Consider the following 19,653-nt stretch of genomic DNA (forward strand, 5'->3'; position numbering starts at 1 on the left):
TAATGGCACCCTCCCATCCCAACAGGACATGGTATTTCACACAGAGACCCCAGTGCCATAATACCTCTATCTCCACCTCTGGTGATATGGCCACCCAACCAGATTTTGATGTCAACTACATGTCATTGCATTCCTTAGCACCTGCACAAGTGATGATGATGATTGTGATACACTTCTTCCTCTTCCCTGTGTGATATGTGTGTGGAGATGCCCGATGCAAAGTGTGACTCAACCATATGCTGCCCAACATTAACAGTGCATGCTTCATGTGTGTTCTTTGTGATAGTACACACTTTGTCAATGTGTGCTCATCAAGAGCCCATAGACCTTACCTAGATGCTGCCACTTCACTTGTGCTGCAATGTGCTATGCCTGTTACTTTCTGCAGTGCATGGTGTGGCTTTTACTCTGTCTCTCTGCCTGATTGTTGTAGCTGGATGGGGTTGATTTATTGCCTGTTGCAAGGGATGATATAGCGGGTCCAGAGGTTCCTGGGACAGATGTATCATCTATATGCTTCTTAGTAATCATGCAGCATGTGACATGCTACAAACATCTAGGAGACTGTGACAGGGGCATACTGCAGTGCCCCCAGACTTATTCAAGCAGCAGAACTGGGCTTTCAGCAGACCAGACATGCATTCTACTAAATTTTTGGCACATGATTGGGTGGTTTTATACTGCAGTTTAACAGTATGTTTTAGTTTTATGTGGAAATTATAAACCATTATCAGGCATCACCTGAAATACAATGGAAATATATGGGGGTGACACATTTGTACACATTGTGTTTGGCTCTGTACATGTGGTGATTAGCACATTCCCTGCACTTACCAATTAGGCAGCCCTGTGGAATTTCTTTATGCAGGAATCAAGGATATAGTTGACTTGTATTCCAAATGTAGGAGTCACGGGCACTGCCAAGGTGCTGTGCAGATACACTAGTTATTATTCCTGTGTTCATTGCATGCTATTTAGCAGTTGATAAAATAGTGCTCACTGTTATTAATAAAGCAATTCCATAGACACCAGATGAGCTTGTATTCCTATGTGTGAAATCTTTGGGAAGATGGACAATGTCATAGAAGCCATGATTGGTAGTTGCTTTCTCCCTTGGTGCATTGGGTAAACAGATATGGTCATCTACTTGCAGAAGAAATTAACTGAGAACATGCTGAGCATTCTCAGTGATATGCCCAGTGTGTTCCCCTATGTGTTTTAGGAAGGTCTCTCTAACTTGTATAGTAAGTGCTGCACATACCTTAATGTTCACCAGTATAGCAAGTCCATGCATTTCTCCTGATCCTGTTTATGTGCAATACATTATTGCTCCTTGCACCTATGAATTGTGACCAGCTTTCTCCCATTCACTTGCATCTCATACATTTATAGGTTTATAGCTCCATAGGTAAGTATTAGGCAAGCTGCTCTTGCAGCCCATTTTATCTTCTGGTACTTTAATAAACCTATTCCATTTGTTGGTAGACTGGCCTTACTCATACCAAGTTTGATAATTATATATTACCACTAGTGAAAATAACGGAAATCATACCATATATAATCCAAGGGGACTCATGTATAGGATACAGCATTTAGGAGCTGCCTCTGTTCATTAGTAGCACAGGGGACAGTTCTGGTGTCAATTCTCTATTACCCATTCATAGATTGAAGTTGTGCTTGAATATGGACAGGGATGAGTTTTGTTTTACGTGGCTTTGGGAATCTGTTCCATAGCAATGGTATCCTCTGTAAAATGTACCTTTCCCTCCAAACTGTTCTGTTGATGTTGCACAAGATGTTTAGCTCCCTGGACTGAGTATTTCTGATGTCATTTGACTTGCTGATGTGCATTAGATCCAACAGTACTGGGTTGGATGATGTCTTGTATACCAGGCACAGGTCACCTCTTAGCAGTCTGTAGGATATCAAGTATAGGGACAGGGTTTTGAGGCAGTCCATGTAAGATTGTTTAGGCCTTGTATTCTTTTAGTAAGGTATAGCTGTGGATATTCCAGTTGTTGCATGTTTTTAGAAAGATGCATGCCAAACAGGGCATTATACTCAATGACTGACCTAATGATGGCTGAGTAAAGGGTGACAAAGACATTTCTAGATCTAGTCATAATCCCTTTATTTATTAGCTGTGAAATGTAGAATAACTTTCTTACAGCAGTGGATGCATGTTGATCAAAAGTTAGGTCACTGTCCACATAACTTCCCAAATCCTGAACAACTGGGTCAACTCTTGGGAGCGTATTGTCAATGTGGTAGTTCTAGTTCCCCTAGGTAGATGACTTCCCAGAGGATACAGTAATGCATTTTTTTGGCATTTTGTTTCAGTCCATGATTCTGGCACCAGTTATGCTTGGGACAAACCTTCCTGCAGGATGGCTAAGTCATTTAAGGCTTCAATAACTGTTCCTAGCTTTCAGGCATCTGCATACTTAGTCAGGCTTTTACTTCAGAGAAGTAGATGTGAAATAGGAAAAGTCCCAGCACTGAACCGAGGTTCGGTCCCAGCACCAGTTATATTTGGAACAAACTTTCCTGCAGGATGGCTAAGTCATTTAGGAATTCAATAACTGCTCCAAGCTTGCAGTCATCTGCAAACTTAATCAGCTAGAGTCCTTTAGTAGTATTGGCTTTTACTTCTAAAGAAGTAGATGGCAAAAAGGAGAGATCCCAGAACCAAACCCTGGGGGACTTGATTGGTAGCATCCCCAAACCCTGGGGGACTTGATTGGTAGCATCCCCTAGTTTGATCTCCCACATCCTATTTATATGACAGTTGGTAATCCTGTGGGTGACATAGGGGTTTATTCCTAGATAAAGGTACCTTAGGTGGAGGGGATGTCCGTTTTCAATTTTATTTTGATCTAACAAGTGAGGAAGATACACAAGGGATAGTGTAAAATGTCACATATTAGTAAGGACAAGATCCAAGATGTTGTTCCCCCTATTAGGTACTCTAATAGTTTACGAGCATTTGTATTGACAAAGCCCAGGAATATCTATGCACTACAGGTGGAGTAGGTTTCCCAGTCTATGGTTGAATAGTTTAGATCACCTAGGAAAATGGTAATGGGTTTAATACTGAGTGATTCCAGTTCCTGTAGATAGGCATTACAGCTTTCTTGAGTCATAGAGAGAGTTCTTTAGCAAGCCAATATATGGTACAGGACCTTTCTGATCATTATTTGGACACAAAGAAGTTTTAATGCATCATGCTACTTTACCAGCCTTGATGTGAGTTTCCTTTGGATGAAAGTTGAGACACCTCCACCTTTTTCCCTACTGTGTAGTAGTTGGTCGAAAGGTGTGGAAGGCATAATAACCCTGCACAGCCAGAGTGCTTTCTGCCATTTTAAATGATGTCTCAGTCACTACATAGATATCTACATCCTCCAGGATGAGGAAGGCTTGTTGGGAGTAGTTTCTTGTTTAGGCCCCTTCATTTATTAGTAACACATTCATATTTTCTTTTGCTGGCTTCATTAAATTGGTAGGTTTATTAGGTTGACATTGATTAAAAAAAGCAGTATGTTAGTGGCCAGTATTTTGCCAGTAATCAAAACCCTAGAGGGGACATATGCAGGCCATCTCTAGTGAAGCAGCACAGTCTGTCGATCATATCCTCCCAGGCTGAAAAATATAGGACTCCTTTCAAATAACACAAAAAAACTTAGCCAAATATTGAAGTCAATTATTTTTTGCTGATATTGTGGCATCATCCTTGGAAAAGGTAGAATGCTTCTTATTTCTAGGCTCATACCTGCCTAGGACATATAGTTTGAGGGCTCCATCATGCCTCTCTTTATAGTCCAGGGAGGTATATCTCAAGTCATTGACACCCAAATGTACTATGACAGAGTGATGGATCCTGACACCAGACAAGCAATGAACTATCACTCTTTCTTTGCTGATCCTGGTAAGAGGTACATCTGTATGCCTTACAATGGAGTCACCTATAACTAGAATATTTTGTTGGGAAGATGTCTGCCTTATGGACTCAGTATCCATGACTTTGGGACTCCTTGTGCTACGTGAGGTGCTAGGCTTATCTTGCTGAGTGTGCTTTGTTGCGTTTTGAAGATCTCTGAGGTTTAGGCAAGTCAAGCTTTAGAACCTCAGCATATGATAGATTGTGTATTATGATGGCCTTGGTGAGGTGTGGTATGTGGTATACTGATGATTATTTTGGTGTCTGAGAGTTTTGTCTTCAATCACATTATATACATACATCTAACACACTGTGTTATGCTGTTGGAGTTGTAGATGATTGTGAAATAACATGAAATAATTCTTATAGTATCTCAAGCTACCCATCCCAGACTGGCTACAACATTTGTGGGGAAGTGCTGGTCCATGGTTTCAACAGGAGTGATGGAAGAGGGGGGATTATAACTGCTTGGAGTTTGTTTTTTTAGGATGCTGTTCAGGTGGACTTACTACTAAGGCATTTGGAAATGCCTAGTTCTTTTGTCAGGGGTGTTTATTTGCTCTTGGTGCAGGTTATTTGAGCCTCAAAACTGGTTTTCTTAGGTTTTATAGATTTTGCAGGTCTCTTAGATGGGAAAAAGCTCTTCAGCAGCCAACCCATTATAGAGCAGAGCCAATGGCAGTGGTGCACTGCATATAGCTCAGTACAGCTTTTTTCTTCCCTTTTTTGATGAAAAGCTTGTTTCTTACAGTTCACAGCTTTCCACATTTTCTAAGAGTCTTGAGTAAAAACCCCTGGGTGGGCATTGTTCTGTGCTGGTTATAATAGACTAGCTAAAGAGGGATGCAATCAGATAAAGCCAATAGCGGAGCTGCGTGACTTCAGAACCTGTAGCAAGTCACAATTCTAGTAGTCCTGTGACTCTGTGCTACAGGCCAATGACCTCAGGTAGGTTAGAATTTCAGAAACATTTATAGTGGGAGCAGGGGAAATGGTTATTAGTGTACAAACAGTAGGAGGCAGCACAGAGAACACTCAATGTATCATTGGGGACCTGGGACAGACACAAGAACAGGAGAAAAACAGTAGCAATGCAGCAAACAGAAAAGCAGAGGAATGCAACTTTAAGAAGGCAAATGATAATCAGAATATAAGATTCTAGCAGTAAAACTGGAATGTTAACAGCTGTAGAAGTACAGAAGCACAAATCATGCAACAAAAATTGCAATACTGCCACTATTGCAATGCAGACTGCAGTCTAACACTGCTTATGTTAAAATGCAGTAATACATGACTAATGGAGTTCAGTTCCTGCATAGTTCACACTTCTACAAGTGCAAATAAAACTACAAAACTAAGAATCCAGACCTGGTTCAAAATGCATATAGTTTTTTCCAAGTAATTCTACTTATGGAGATAGAAGTGCAATATAAAGTATAAGCAATGCTCAAATCATGCAGTAATTCACAATTCTCCCATAACTGCAAACACAAGCTTAAGTCAAAACATGCAAACAAATTACTTTTTTGGCTAAAACATAGAAAAATGCAGAAAAGTACAAGACAACAGTATTACCACACAACTCATTATAAGTGTAACCAAAAATATTCAAGCAGAATTTAAATAAAAGCATTTTCTTCCCTTTCTGATGAAAAGTAAATTTCTCACAGTTCAGGGCTTTCAGTGCTTCTCATTATACACTCTATAGACTGGGTGCCTTCATTAGCATGTCATTATATCATTATTTGCATATACTTCTTCCCACATGATTTTCCTCACTGCTCAGTAGTGCCAGGTACACTCAATCACAATATGCCTGTGTGTAACTGCTTTTTGTGTGACAGCTTGCTACATATTACATAAGTCAACTACTTGAATACCAGCAGTGGCTTTCTGAAAGCTTTCCTCAGTTATGGACTCTACCTGAAAGTATAAAGACAAGTATTAACTTGGGGAGAGTATATGTTAAATTAAATATTATTTCAGTGACAATTGTTTCAAAATTTGGAGGGCAGGCATTTTGAGTTAGGTCCTTACCTGATTTTTTTGTTTTGATAAATTCCGGAGCTTCACTGGTACTGGAACACATTTATAAGTGATGTTGTCTAAACCACAGAAGCCTGAGTGACATAGAGGATTTTTTTATCCATGTTATTGCCATTGGATAGAAATAAACCTGCTTATACCCAATGAATACCCACAGACACGTATTGGCATGAAATGACCGTAGTCATATGTTTATTATACCAGCTGTATTCAAAGTCAGATATCTATCAGTTAAATGTAATCACCAATTTGATGCAGTTAACCAACTGTATGAAAATGAATGCAATAAGCAATAATTGTCAGATGTATCCAGAGGTTAGTACTTGGAATTAGGCTGCCCTACTAAAAACATGAAAATATGACACAAATGTTGAGGGTTCCATCAAGCCAACCAATCACCAGTGGGTCCCAAGTCCTTAACCTCAGCTTGTTCATTATACAGCAAAGCATGCAAGGGTTTACTCCCTGTTCAGGATCCCAAGCCACTGAGAGTAGCCACAGCCTACTAGAAGGAGAGTCAAGCTGTCTTAGCTTGTACTGTCCCATCAGCAAACCTCTATAAAAAAGTAGTTTTCTAAGACTGCCCTTCCTCCATATAATAATGAACGTTTCCCCCAAGCATTTCTGGAAGAATTTTAATAATTTCTTCACATAACTCCTGTAGAAACCTTGATTTGCTTTGTTTAGATAACCATCCCCTATCCTGCCTGTGAAATTCATCTACCATCACACTGATGCTTAGGAGCTGAACTGTTGCTTTGCCCATTGATTGTATTACCTACCTAGCAAAACCACTTGCAAGGATCATAACCCTCTCCACTGCTATGTTGTCTCTAAATGCCCATTTTTCCCTTTTATGATATCTGCCAGATACTTTAACTTTAATTATTATTTTATTATTATTTGTATTTATCTTTGTTTACTGGAAAGTCCAACTGAGCAAAGCCCATTTTTAGCAGAGTCCCAAGAAGAAAAGCTTCAGCAGATACATTATAAAACAGGTATTTTTTCTATGGTGACATTATATATGATATAAAATTCCAAAAACAGTTCATGTATAATATATGTGATAAACAGACATTAGATATGGCATATAAGACTGTGTCACATTGCATGTGTTAGGAGTACATACAATTGAGTCAAGGATTGTGAAACATTAGTCGATAGGTAGGTAGTACTTAAAGCTTTTAGAGAAAGAGGTATTGTATAGCTGATTAGACAAAGGTAATGGGGGCATGAATGCTAGGATACTTACTGGCATAGAACCCTGGTTATAAGAGAGTGATGGAGAGTATTTGAAGGAGCTGGATAAAGTGGGAAGTCAGAAAGAAACTAAGAAAGAAAATGAAATATATTAAGACAGGAAGGAAACCAAGCAGAGTTGTAGCTGGCCCCACCCCCTCAGCTCTTAATAAAAGGTCTGCGATCTGATGGCAAGAGTTCCTGAAATGCAGCAGCCAACCAGCAAATCAGGTCCGGGCAATTTGAAAAACAAAAAGATCTGCAATTAGGTACCTAGGGGTTCTGAAATGCAGGAGCCAATCAGATCTCGTTTCTGTGTCCTGCCCCTGACCCATCTTCCTCACATTTTAGTTTAAAAAAAAGAATAAACAAATCATAGTTTCTTTTCTTAAACTGTAGCAAACTGCTTGCTACAAATTCAACAAGCAATTGGACCACAAAGGGACTGCTGCAGCACTCAGGTTTGACTGCAAATATAATACCTGTTTTTAAAAAGCCAGTATGCATTTAAAATTATATGAAGATGCATCGGATGGTTGATTGCACCCCCTAACACTTTGAACCCAGAGCAGTTGCCCCCTTCACCCCACCCCTAGGTACACTAGGGTAAAAAGGTCTGTTGTGTAGAAGGGGAATAGCGATTATAAATTAATGGGGGTATGAGATGACAAAGGAAAATGGAGTTATTAAGGTGAGGGGCATGTGCACAACCACATGTGGGTTAGGTGTTTTAGTAGGGGCTTGAGTGAAAAGTTTTGTGGTTGTTTCTAAGTTTGTTGGGATGGTGTTCCAGAATTTAGATATATTATGGAAATATAATGAGTCTCCTGTTGAGTTATTACACTTTGTTGTGATTACTAAGAGCTTATTGTTTGAATAAAGATCTATACTTAGAGAGTAGTCTTGTGGGGTATCTTTTAGTGCTGGACATTTTTCTTGTGAATGTGTAAGATTATGTACAGCAATTAGTTGTGAGTATGTTAAACAGTTGGGTAGCTCTAGCTAACTTAGTCATTTAAGGGTTCTACATTGATGAGTCTTATAGGTAAGGTTGTCAGCAAATTTGGCTACTTGGTTCACTCACTTTTTATTGCAGCAGATGGAAAGTTTAGCTGTACATGTAATATTTAGGTTTATAAGAATAGTTGAGGCATATAGTATGGATGGAAGAAGGTAGGTAGATGTTTGTTGTTTGTTTTGCATCATCTGCCAGGTAGTATTAGGTTCTACTGAGGGGGACAAGTTAATAGGCCACCTCTATAGTATTTGCACCAAACTCCCTTCGCTTTTCCTTGTTTTGGTGGCAGCAATGGATAATCAATAATGTCATTCACCCCCATGTGTAATACTATACTGTCTTGATCTCGGTCTCGTAAAATAACCTTTCCTGGTGTCTTGAAGTTATTTCCACTTAACTATTGAATGAATGCATGTCTCAGTTCTAGGATGAACAATGCCAGCTCATAAATGAACAAATGTTAAGTTATCCTGACTCTTCAATGGCCCTGACTTAATATCTGCAAAAAGAAACATTGGTCAGAACAAGTAAACCGTGGCATATCTCTCACATGCCCAGGATTTCCTTCTGCCTAACTGCATTATTTCATTTTCTGATGGCCTCTTAACATGTGCCTATGAAGTGACTGTAGTCTTAAAGGAATAAGATGTCAGTTTTTTTCTTGTCTAGGCTCCAGGTATCTAGTGTTTTTCAGGACTTCCCTAACCAGATAAGCAGATGAAGGAGAACTATCCAAATAACATCAGAATGCAGCATCGTGAGACAGCCAGATAAGCATACTCGTCTCAGTTCATTCATGTAAGTCCCATTTGGTACCCACTGGGCCTGTAATCTTTGCCACACCATTCTCCTATGCTGATCTGTCTTGCTCCCCCCCCCCCAATATTCATGGTGGCTTTACATGCTTACTGTTTTCACATCTCATATACTTTATGCCTCATAAAGAGCACCAAATACCCTATCATGAATAACCAAACTACATACTCCAAGTTGCATGTAATCCCTAATGCCTTCCAGAAGTACTTGATATTGTTATAGGGAAGCACTCACATGAACACCTGAATCCATCTTGGCCCACCCTTGCAAAATCTTCCTTCATGCAAATGTCTGAGCAGTGTCCCTCCATTCTAAAGTCTTCTGATGGCAACTGATTGTAGCTTTGTGAGTCCATGCCAAACTCTATAAAAATCCTTTCCATTTTCGACTAATAATAAACCATGATAACAGCATCACTGGTTTCTTACTGCCCACCCATTGCTTACCCTGATGACTCTGGGAATACACTTCCTGTACTCTACCATCATTCCTGGATATAAAACTGCTATTGTAAATAAGCCCAAATAAATTTGCCATTGATGCCCACAAGTATACTGGGTTCTTATGTGGTCTGCAATTTGTTGCTAGCATCTAGAACCTGGACCACTGAAAGAGTGAGTGAACCAACAGTGACATTGTCCACATCTTGAATATGCTGAGCTCTCAAGTTAATGTGACGTTAGGAATGTTAGTTCAAACACTGAACACCCCTCCCCCACATGATTATTCAATAAATTAACCACAACCATATTACCTTCTCTGAACAAAATCTGCCTATTTTGTAACTTCTCATCCAAAATATGTTCCACCACCACTAATGAAAAGATCTGTAATTCCATAATGGATGTTTGTGTGTGTCCTTCCTTGCCTTTGGTCTCTTGTAAATAGCCTCCCCCACCAAAGCCCCATTTATTTTAAATGTAAAAACATATGAATCCAGACTGCAGTTATTTAGACTCTTTTATGCTATTCCTTCAGTACATCATGTATTACTCAAACTCTATTTATCCCATCCTGCATCAGCAGTGCCCCCCTAAAACTTTGAGAAAAAGGTTTTCCCAAATACATGTCTTCCTTTAACATAGCCCTTCAATTACAGTTTAATGTCGTATATAATTCAGAGTGAGCTGTTGCATTTCCATTAACACTAATTAATATTGCACTTTTTACGCTCAGTGGTCAAACCATGGCCATGACCTCTAGCAATCGGGTGTTACAGCAATAGCTTGTAGAGGGCAGTTTAAGATGGATTTAGCTGAAACTAATACTTTCCCAATCCATCCATCCATCCATCCTCAGCCTCTTTTCCCATCTGTGCACACAGGGTCAGGGTGTCACTTCAATAGTGACAATCATCTAGAGCCTAATATTTGTGACTAATTGAAGTGATCAACAAAATAATTATTTTGTTGACTTGCTAACTACAATTTCTGGCTTTTGACATATTACATGACTACTTCAGATATTGCCAACAGTATTTTTATCACAGTAATAGTTTGATTGATGCATCTATTAGTTGCTTTACTGACAGAATTTTAAATAAACATAAGACTTGGTTGTAAACAGAATGACAAGGCTGCCAGAAGCTTAACTGAATATGAACTTATTTGTCTCTAAGAAAACATTGGTAGCTAAATCAGACTAGACATTTTCTCTATAATCACTTACTAATCGAAATATCCATAAATGGGTATGAATAAGACAAAGGGCAACTGATTATCAAAACAGCAATGTATTAACAAACAGGCAAGAATAACACATGGCTTAGACAGTGTGACAAACATAAATGTAATACCATAGCAGCAAATAGTAAATTAGTACTTAAAATCGGGTTGCTAATGATGCTACACCATCATGTTATATTATTTTTTGAGGAAAATTTTAGAAACATGTAACTGTAAAAGTTTATTCAAGAAACTGTAAAACAGACTGTGTCCATGGCCTGATTACAATTTAACAAGTTTAATGGTTAGCAGATTTCCTAGTCATCTGTATTTTCGGTTCAGAACATCTTTTAGTTGTCTGAATATCTTTGTGGTTGTCTCTTGGATGTTCATTGTTTGGCCTGGTAACCAAGTTATTTTTCAAAGGTTTATCTCGGAATGCTGAATGATGTGGCCAAACCTATTACACTCTGAAATTAATATAAACATTTATTTGACGTATCTCCTGTTTGACTTGATGACTTGGTTGCACTTTGATGGTTCTTCTTGCATTAATAAATTGGGGCAGTGAAACAAGCTTATACCTTTAACTTTTTTGTATGACACATTCTTAGCTACTAGTTGCAAAACAAGGGAGAACATATAAGTAAATCACACTACATTATTTGAATTGTTCAGTTATGCATAACATGACCTATTATTCAATGTTAATGACAAATGACAGCAGAAGTCACTCCGACCCAAATAATCAAAGTACAGCATTTTAAAATTTGCCTCTGCTGATGACAGATTTTTTTTCTTTTTTATTAATAAAATATGTAAGGGGAATTTTTAAAAAGACTGGTCATACAATACTTTAATAAATATATTGCTATTAGGAACACACTGACTTGAATTTAGACAGATTTACCCAAATCTACAAGTATAGAGAGCATAAGCAAAAATTCATAATCTGTATGTTTTATGTTCTTTACAATGAGTCATCATTTCTAATTTATATCAGATGTTACTATTTTATATACAACCCTACATAACTCATGAAAATATTTATACTTGTCTGATTGAGCCTTAAAAAATCATAGAAATATCAGTTGAACAACATACGTTTCTCTGTATTAGTGGCTCAGGGCAGGCAGTATGTAAAAGAAAAAATAGTAAATATAATATTTGGCATGCTCTTACAACAAAAATGATGAATGCAATGTAGCTGTATCATTTAGATATTAGTTTGAACAGAACCATATTTCCAGTAGATGTCATTGTAACCATAATCAACAAGCTACATATTATTTAAACTTTAAGTGCCCTTAGGTTTCCAAGAAATATCCCCCTTTATTAGAATGATAAACTAAGAACATCCTTTGGAATTCAGAAAGGCTTAAGTGGAAGCCTTTTCTCAGAAGGTTTCATGTCATGGGAAGCCTTTCTGATTCAGGTACTGCTCTTCCACTATGTTTTCCCCTTCTGTCTTCAGGTGGAGAGCAGTCTCACTGGGAAGCTGTATGCCAATGAGGCAGCGGCTAATTTCCAGAGCTCCCGAATAAGCTGGCAAGTTAATATTTGCTCTAGGAGGAAAAAGTGAATGCCATTTTTGATAACATTCACTCCTATAGGAGTTTGCACAGTACTGGTAACTACCAGAAAGCAATGTGGGGGAGTGCATTTGTGTGTGTATGTGTCTGGACATGTGGGTGCATGTTTGTAAGTGTGTGGGGGCTTATTTGTGGATTCCTGAATGTCCACACGTGTGTGTGTGTGTGTGTGTGTGTGTGTGTGTGTGTGTGTGTGTGTGTGTGTGTGTGTATATGTCTGAGAATGTGAGCATGGGTATATGAATGGGTGTAGGGGTGCCTATGCTATCATTATATATGGACTGCTAGAGAAAGAGAGAAAACACCGATCAAGCCTGACAATGAAGCATTCAATTCAGAGACATGACAATGAGCCACTAACATAGGTTCATAGGTTAGTACTAGGCTATCGGCCCTAAGGCCTATGCAAGCCTAGCCATAACAATTCCCTGGAAATTTTTTCCTACAATATTTACTTCTCTGGGCCCCTGTCTAGCAGGGCAACTGACATGATCCCCGGGGTGAATTTCCTATCTCCCATCCAATCATTACGGTTCCTTTTGAAGAGGGCCAATGAGGTGCTCTGCTTGACTTGTATGGGCAGTCTATTCCAGAGTATGGGGAGTCACTGGGTCAGGAACCTATCCCTCCAGCATGTTTTATTCATTGTGATGATAAGGTTTAGATCCCTGGAGCATGTGGCTCTGAGGGATTGGGATTTATTTAAGTAGAGCATGTCCAACAGCTCAGGGTTTGACATGGCCTTGTATGTTACACAGAGATTGCCTCTGAGTAGACAATATGCCACAGAGTATAGCTGGAGTTTTTTTAGACTGTCAACATATGGCATCTGCTTTAGGCCTGTGATTCTATTAGTGAGGTATTTCTGTGGCCTTTCCAGCTGTTGCAGATGTTTTGTGAGGTACATACCAAATGGGGCATTATACTCTATAATGGGTCTAATGAGGGATGAGTACAGTGGGACAATGACCTCCTTTTTTCTGGATGAAAAGCCCTTAGTGATGAGGTGTGCCACATAGAAGGATTTCCTGACTGTTGTGGCGATGTGGTTATCGAAAGTGAGACCACTGTCCACTTGTGTCCTTAAGTCTCTCATCACACTTTCGATGTTTAGTGTCCTGCCACCTATGTGGTAGTTCATGGGTACATGTTTTTTTCCAAAGATGACTATACATTTCTTGGCATTAAGCTTGAGCCCATGGCTCTGGCACCAGGCATCTGTTTCTGTAAGGCCCTTTTGTAGAATATCCACATCATTTGGGGATTCAATAATGGCTCCCAGTTTGCAGTCATATGCAAACTTTGTTAGCCAGAGTCCCTTAGTATTGGCCTGTACTTCAGAGAAGTAGATGCCAAACAAGAGTGTTCCCAGGACTGAACCCTGAGGTACTCCACTTGTCACTTGTCTGGAGATGGATTTGGAGTCGGCTACTTTTACAGTCTGGGCTCTGTCAGTAAGCCAGTTGGCAACCCATCGAGTGATGTAAGGATTTATGCCCAGCTTAGTAAGTTTATCTATGATTCCAGAGTGGGGGATGGTGTCAAAGGCCTTGACGAGGTCCAGATAGGCTGTGTGGTCCTCCTTATCCTCGTCCACCGCTCTGGAGACCGATTCAAAGAAGTCAATCAGATTCAGGAGACAAGATTGGCCCTTCACAAACCCAAACTGGGTGGGGTCCAGTGTCTGGAGGTTGCCAATATCTTTGTTTATAAGTTCCATGATAATGTGTTCCATGCCCTTGCAGATCAGGCTTGTCAGACTGATGGGACGGTAGTTCCCAGGATCCAAGGTGGATCCTCCCTTGTGGATCGGGATAACTGTAGCTGTGCGCCACTCAGTGGGCACGAAGCCTGAGGTGAGGCTATGATTAAACAGGACACTTAGGTGGGGTGCCAGTTAATTTTGTAGTTCATGTAGTACACAGCCTGGGATGTCATCTGGTCCCATGGATGCTGTATTCTTAGCTTTGGAGAGTGCTGTTTCTACCTGTGTGGCTGTGATTATCGGAATTTGGCAATCTTTTGGTATTGAGATGGGCCCTTTAGGGGGTGAGAGGGGAGTGAAGTTGGCACTAAATCGATCTGCCAGGATATTGGCAATATCCTTGGGATCAGTATATTTAATACCATTCTGTTGTAGCTCAGAGCAGATCTGAGCATTGCCATTTAGATTCTTGACATAACTATAGAATGCCTTGTGGTTGTCTTTGGAATCTTTGGCAATTTTATTTTTGTAACTAGCTTTTGAGGATTTTATGAGGGATCTCAGCTTCTTACTGAGGCTGGTGAGGGATTTTTTTGCATCCTGGAATTTTCCTCTTTTCTGCAATAGTTTCGTCCTTCTGTTGTATAGTTTGTTTATAGCAGGGGACCACCAGATTGGCTTCCTTTTTTTGGAGAAGAGCATCTTGGTTCTATTTGGGATGGCATGATTCATGCACGACTGGATGTGCTCATACAGTGCTCTAGTGTAGGATTCTGCAGTCGAACTTCCAGATCCCATCTGCGTGGGTGTTGTGAAGTTTGTCACTTCTGACTTCAGTAGCATGAAGTTGGCTTTGGAGAAGTTTTTTAGGGAGGTTTCCTTACTGGGGGGTGGGGGTGGGATGTGGATGTCAAGGGTGATTTGTTTATGGTCAGTCCTGACCAATGAGGGGGTGACCACTGGTGTGGAGCATCTATCTTCCATGTTGGTAATGACCAGGTCTAGGATATTGGAGTCCCTGGTGGGACAATGGATTAGTTGATCCAGGGCATTGGAATTTATGAATTCCAAGAACCGTTGGGAAAAGGAGTTGGTACCCGAGTAGTTTTCCCAATTAATGGCAGGGTAGTTGAAATCACCTAGTATTAGGATGTTTGGTTGTATCTTAATATTTTCCAGTATGTTTAGGAAGGTGTAGTGAGAATCTTGGGGTATGGTGGGGGATCTGTAGCAAGCTACAATTTGGATTGCAGTCTTACCTAGTGTTAGTTGCACCTGGAGAATTTCAGATGCATTGTGTTGGGCAACTAGCCTGGAGGTGTGAATATGCTTGGTGAATATGGACACTCCTCCACCTTTAGTGTTTCGGTCTTGGTTTTGTGGCTGAAAAGTGTGGTAAGAATTGTAGCCTGGTATTGCAGGGGTGCTCTCTGGAGCCTTGAACCAGGTCTCAGTCACTGCACAGATTTCGATGTTCTCCATTTTGCCTCAAGAGAGTGCATTTTGAGGTTTAGACTTCTAGCATTGAGTAGCATTACCTTCAGATTTTGATGCTTGTATCTGTTACGGTGGTGGTTTTATCCTTTGAACCTTGCCTAAAAAAGGCACTATAGGGGTGACAAGAGCTTTAGTCAGTAACCTGAATCCCAGGGGTGACAGGTGCAGACCATCTCTGGCAAAGCATCGTGGTTTGTCAATCATGTCTTCCCAGGAAGACAAATACTGGATCCCCTTTGAATGACACCAGAAGCTTAGCCAATTGTTGAAGTCAATCATTTTGTCCTTGTACTGTGGTATCATTCTGGGCGAAGGCAGGATGATACTCAGGGCTAGGGACATATCTGCCTGGGTCACATAGTCCAAGAGCTCTTCCATGTCTCTTTTCATGTAGTCCAGAGAGGTACGTCTCACGTCATTTACTCCAGTATGGACAATGACAGAGTCGTATTTGTACTTGTTGTGGAGTGACTTGAGTGCATGCGTTATGTGGCGGATCCTGGCACCCGACAGGCAGCTGACTGTAATTTTCTCCTTGTTCAGCCTGGTGAGTGGGACATCAGTGTGGCTGACTATAGAGTCACCTATGACTAAAGTGTTGGGTACATTCTCTTGCCTTAGGGGCTGTTGGGTGGCACACTGGTGTTGTGAGCTATGTGTGACTTTGGTTGTGACTGGTGTTTGTTTGCATTTCGGTTTCAGAGGTCCTTGTTGCTTGGGCAGGTTAATGTTAAGGGCCTCCGAATATGTGGGTTTAGTGTTGCTATGTGTGGGAGTTGAGTTTCTCTGTGCAACTTTACGATGCTTCTGAATTGGAGATCGTTTCCATTGAGCTAATTAACTAATCCATGCTGATTAATTAGTGTGGGTGGAGGGAATATCTCTGAACCCAAGCCAGTGTTTTTAATTGAGAGCTTTTCTATCTATTATTTGTAAAACTACAGACACATTGACTCTGCTTGTTATATTGTGGGCTAAGAAAAGATATCTCTTCTTGTAAACAGCTCAAAACTTTGCTAAATGTCAATAAAAAACATGCTTGCCTATATCATCAACCAACATACATAAAACTAATGCTTATCAATCATTTTTTTGTTTTTTTTCATGTAAAATCCTACATACTGGCAGATATTAATATAACGTTTTTCGTATTGAATCAAGAATCACATACACATGTACAAAAAAATAAGCAGGTATTTTTATGTTTGAATTAAGTGAGAGTTTAGTCACTCACATGAACATCCCTCAATTAAATATAAATCCAGACAAATGGCTATGTACTCAAGATTCCCAAAGTGTCAGAGTACCAATATCTAAGTATGTTAGAGTATTTCATGTACTATCCACACATACGCAACTTGCATTACTCCCATCGCCATGATATATGATTGGCGCACTTTGTTTATTCATTCAGCTGTAACATTGCAGCAGTGTGTCATTAAACCTGTAACCTTCACTCCCAAGTCACTTTGCTGGGTTCCAGCAATGTTCTCAGTGTGGTGACACCACCAAGCCCTATACCAAATTATAGATTCCAACATTGTCTCCCTGTACATCCCTTTTCTGGCATGCATCTGGCTATTGTTCTCAAAGTTTTCTTCTGCTGTCAGGTAACTTTAAAGACTCTGGATTCTTCCTCAGGCAAGACTGTTATTATCCCTCAGACATATTAAAACCACTCTTCAAACTCCTGACTTATGGTTCTAACAAGGAAAAACTAGTATGGACAACACTAATTTTCAAGAAATAAACTTTAATGGATTCCTTGAGGTACTGCTATATGGTGTCATCTTTTTGTTTATTTAATAAAGCCTTACATTTTTGTATTTCTACTGGTGTAGTCTTGAATTTATATAACTTTTGACATATTTTTGGAGCTCATCTCCTTGGGTCTCCACTGAAAATGGGCCTCTGGCTCACTTGAACTAACCTGGTTAACAAATGGCAAATAAAATAAATAAATAATAATTTGTTAACCAGATGGCTTGGATGGTCAAACCAATTTTTAAGCTGCCACCAAGGTTCCATGAAGAGCACAAAAGAAATAAATGACCAGTAACACCTTGTTGCAGTACTTCCTACAATGCATACAAAAGTGAGTTGAATTTGTAATTTGAAATTATCAAAGCACAGTTAGCAGGTAGAATTTACAATGAAACAAGGCAGTCAGTACTTACCACAAAATTTCCTTTATATGATAATAAAATAGTTTTCATGGGAAACTAGTTATTTTTTAAATTATTTTACAAACAAAAACTACACACTGCGTATGTTGTACTCTCATCACCAAGTGTCAGTCCTCTGATACCTACACTTAAGTTAGAGCCATTGTAATCTACAAAGTACGTGTACTGTTATGAATTAAACTCATTCCCACATACCTTATCTTAAACACTTAATACAGACTGAAGAAAAAAACTCAAAAGAGGCCCTTTCCTATACAAGGAAGGAACAACTTTTCTTGTACATATGGTTCACATTATGCATCATTCACAACTAATGATATCCCTGAGGTGCACGCACCTCATTATGTGGAATAATTCCTCATTTTGTGTCTCAAACTTCTGTGTTCTGCCTTTCAAAATAAAAAGGTTTGTCATTCATTCATAGCTAATGTTTGCTATGTCGATATCCATTGTAAATAATAAAATTATGTTAATTCATCAACAAACTTGGTAACAGATTTAACCATGCTATAATCTTCCTAGATAATATTTAATAAGCCTTCCACTTTTCCAGTTCTTCAACTGTGTGACGAGTACAGTTCCACATTTACAAGATGGAAGGCTGAGTGGTAAGACACCGCTCAGTATGTTATCATACATACTTACCACCACTCATCTGTTCTATGTGCTCTGTATTAGTGAATTTTCCCCCCAAAATGATATAAACATTAATAAGCTTACAAAGTTATGATTCAAACTTCTAAAGTATGTGCTCTGTGAATTTTCCCCCCAAATTATATAAACATTAATAAGCTTACAAAGTTATGATGAAAACTTCTGAACTGTGTGCTCTGTATTAGTGAAATTTTCCCCAAAATGATATAAACATTAATAAGCTTTACAAAGTTATGATGAAAACTTCTGAAAATATACAAGTTCTGAATGGTCCAGTATTTAATCTAACAAAATGTTGATGCAGTGGTTATAGTTATCATGCTAATTTCTAACTGTATTTTTAAAATAACTCCCTCAGGAAATTGTAGCAAGATCATAAAATTTATTGGCTCTTAAGTTTGTTTGTTTTTTTCCAGCAGACCAACCCATACTGTTTTATCTGTACTTGGCCTTAATTTATCATCCTTCCCCTTTTAAAACCTTTGCTTTGTTTCAATTTTAACTTGTAACAATGACTAGATACATCTCAAAGACATGCTGTAGGTGGATTGGACACACTAAATTGGCCCTAGGCATGAATGCATGCGTGTGTGTGCCTTCTGTGGAAGGTTGGGCACCGGGCTGGCAACTTGACACTGTAAAACTCCACTGCGGTGACGCCTAACTGGAAAAAGCTGAAAGAAGAAGAAGAACAATGACTAGATTAGACACCGTGTAACAACTCAGTTTTCATATTCCTATAAAGGAAGTGTAAGTAATAGACCTAGAAAGCAGAATTTTACAGATAAATGAAAATCTTCTATACAATATGAATTTCTCCAGTCCTGTTAGAATTCCATATTCAAAATTCAGTCATTTACTTGCAAGGTTGAGAAACCTGCTACTTGAATTCCAACCAGCAAAATCTGTCAGAACAAGCTTAGTATGTGCTGTACCATCTAGCCATAGGGCTGGAAAAGATGATTCCTGAACTACTAACCAGCATTTTTATAATAAAGAAAAGGGACATTAAAATGTGTAAGAATCCAGAGTCATCTTTAAAATCACAGACAACTGGAAGACATGCCCCTTTGATTGAATGTGATTGGAAGGCGTTGTTTTGTCAGTCATCATTTGTATACTTAAAAGCACCAACCAAGCCATTTAATGTTGTCTTTTTTATGGAAACACGCATGATTTACCTTGCAATAAATACTGTTTCCAGTCTTGAACCATCAGTTTCTGTGTTGCTTTCTTCCTCCTCCTTTTCAGTACTTCCCAAATACTCTGTTCATGAAATCAGTGATCCATGTT

At 39.3% G+C, this 19,653-nt stretch overlaps 1 protein-coding gene across 1 annotated transcript in view; it reads left to right on the forward strand.

Moving 5' to 3' along the window:
* Positions 1 to 19,653, forward strand: part of KCNH3 (potassium voltage-gated channel subfamily H member 3) — an 873,803-nt gene that overhangs the window by 852,179 nt on the left and 1,971 nt on the right. The window lies entirely within an intron of this gene.

Source organism: Protopterus annectens, chromosome 9.part0 (assembly GCF_019279795.1).
Source record: "Protopterus annectens isolate FY-2018-M chromosome 9.part0, PAN1.0, whole genome shotgun sequence".
NCBI classification, from domain to species: Eukaryota; Metazoa; Chordata; order Ceratodontiformes; family Protopteridae; genus Protopterus; species Protopterus annectens.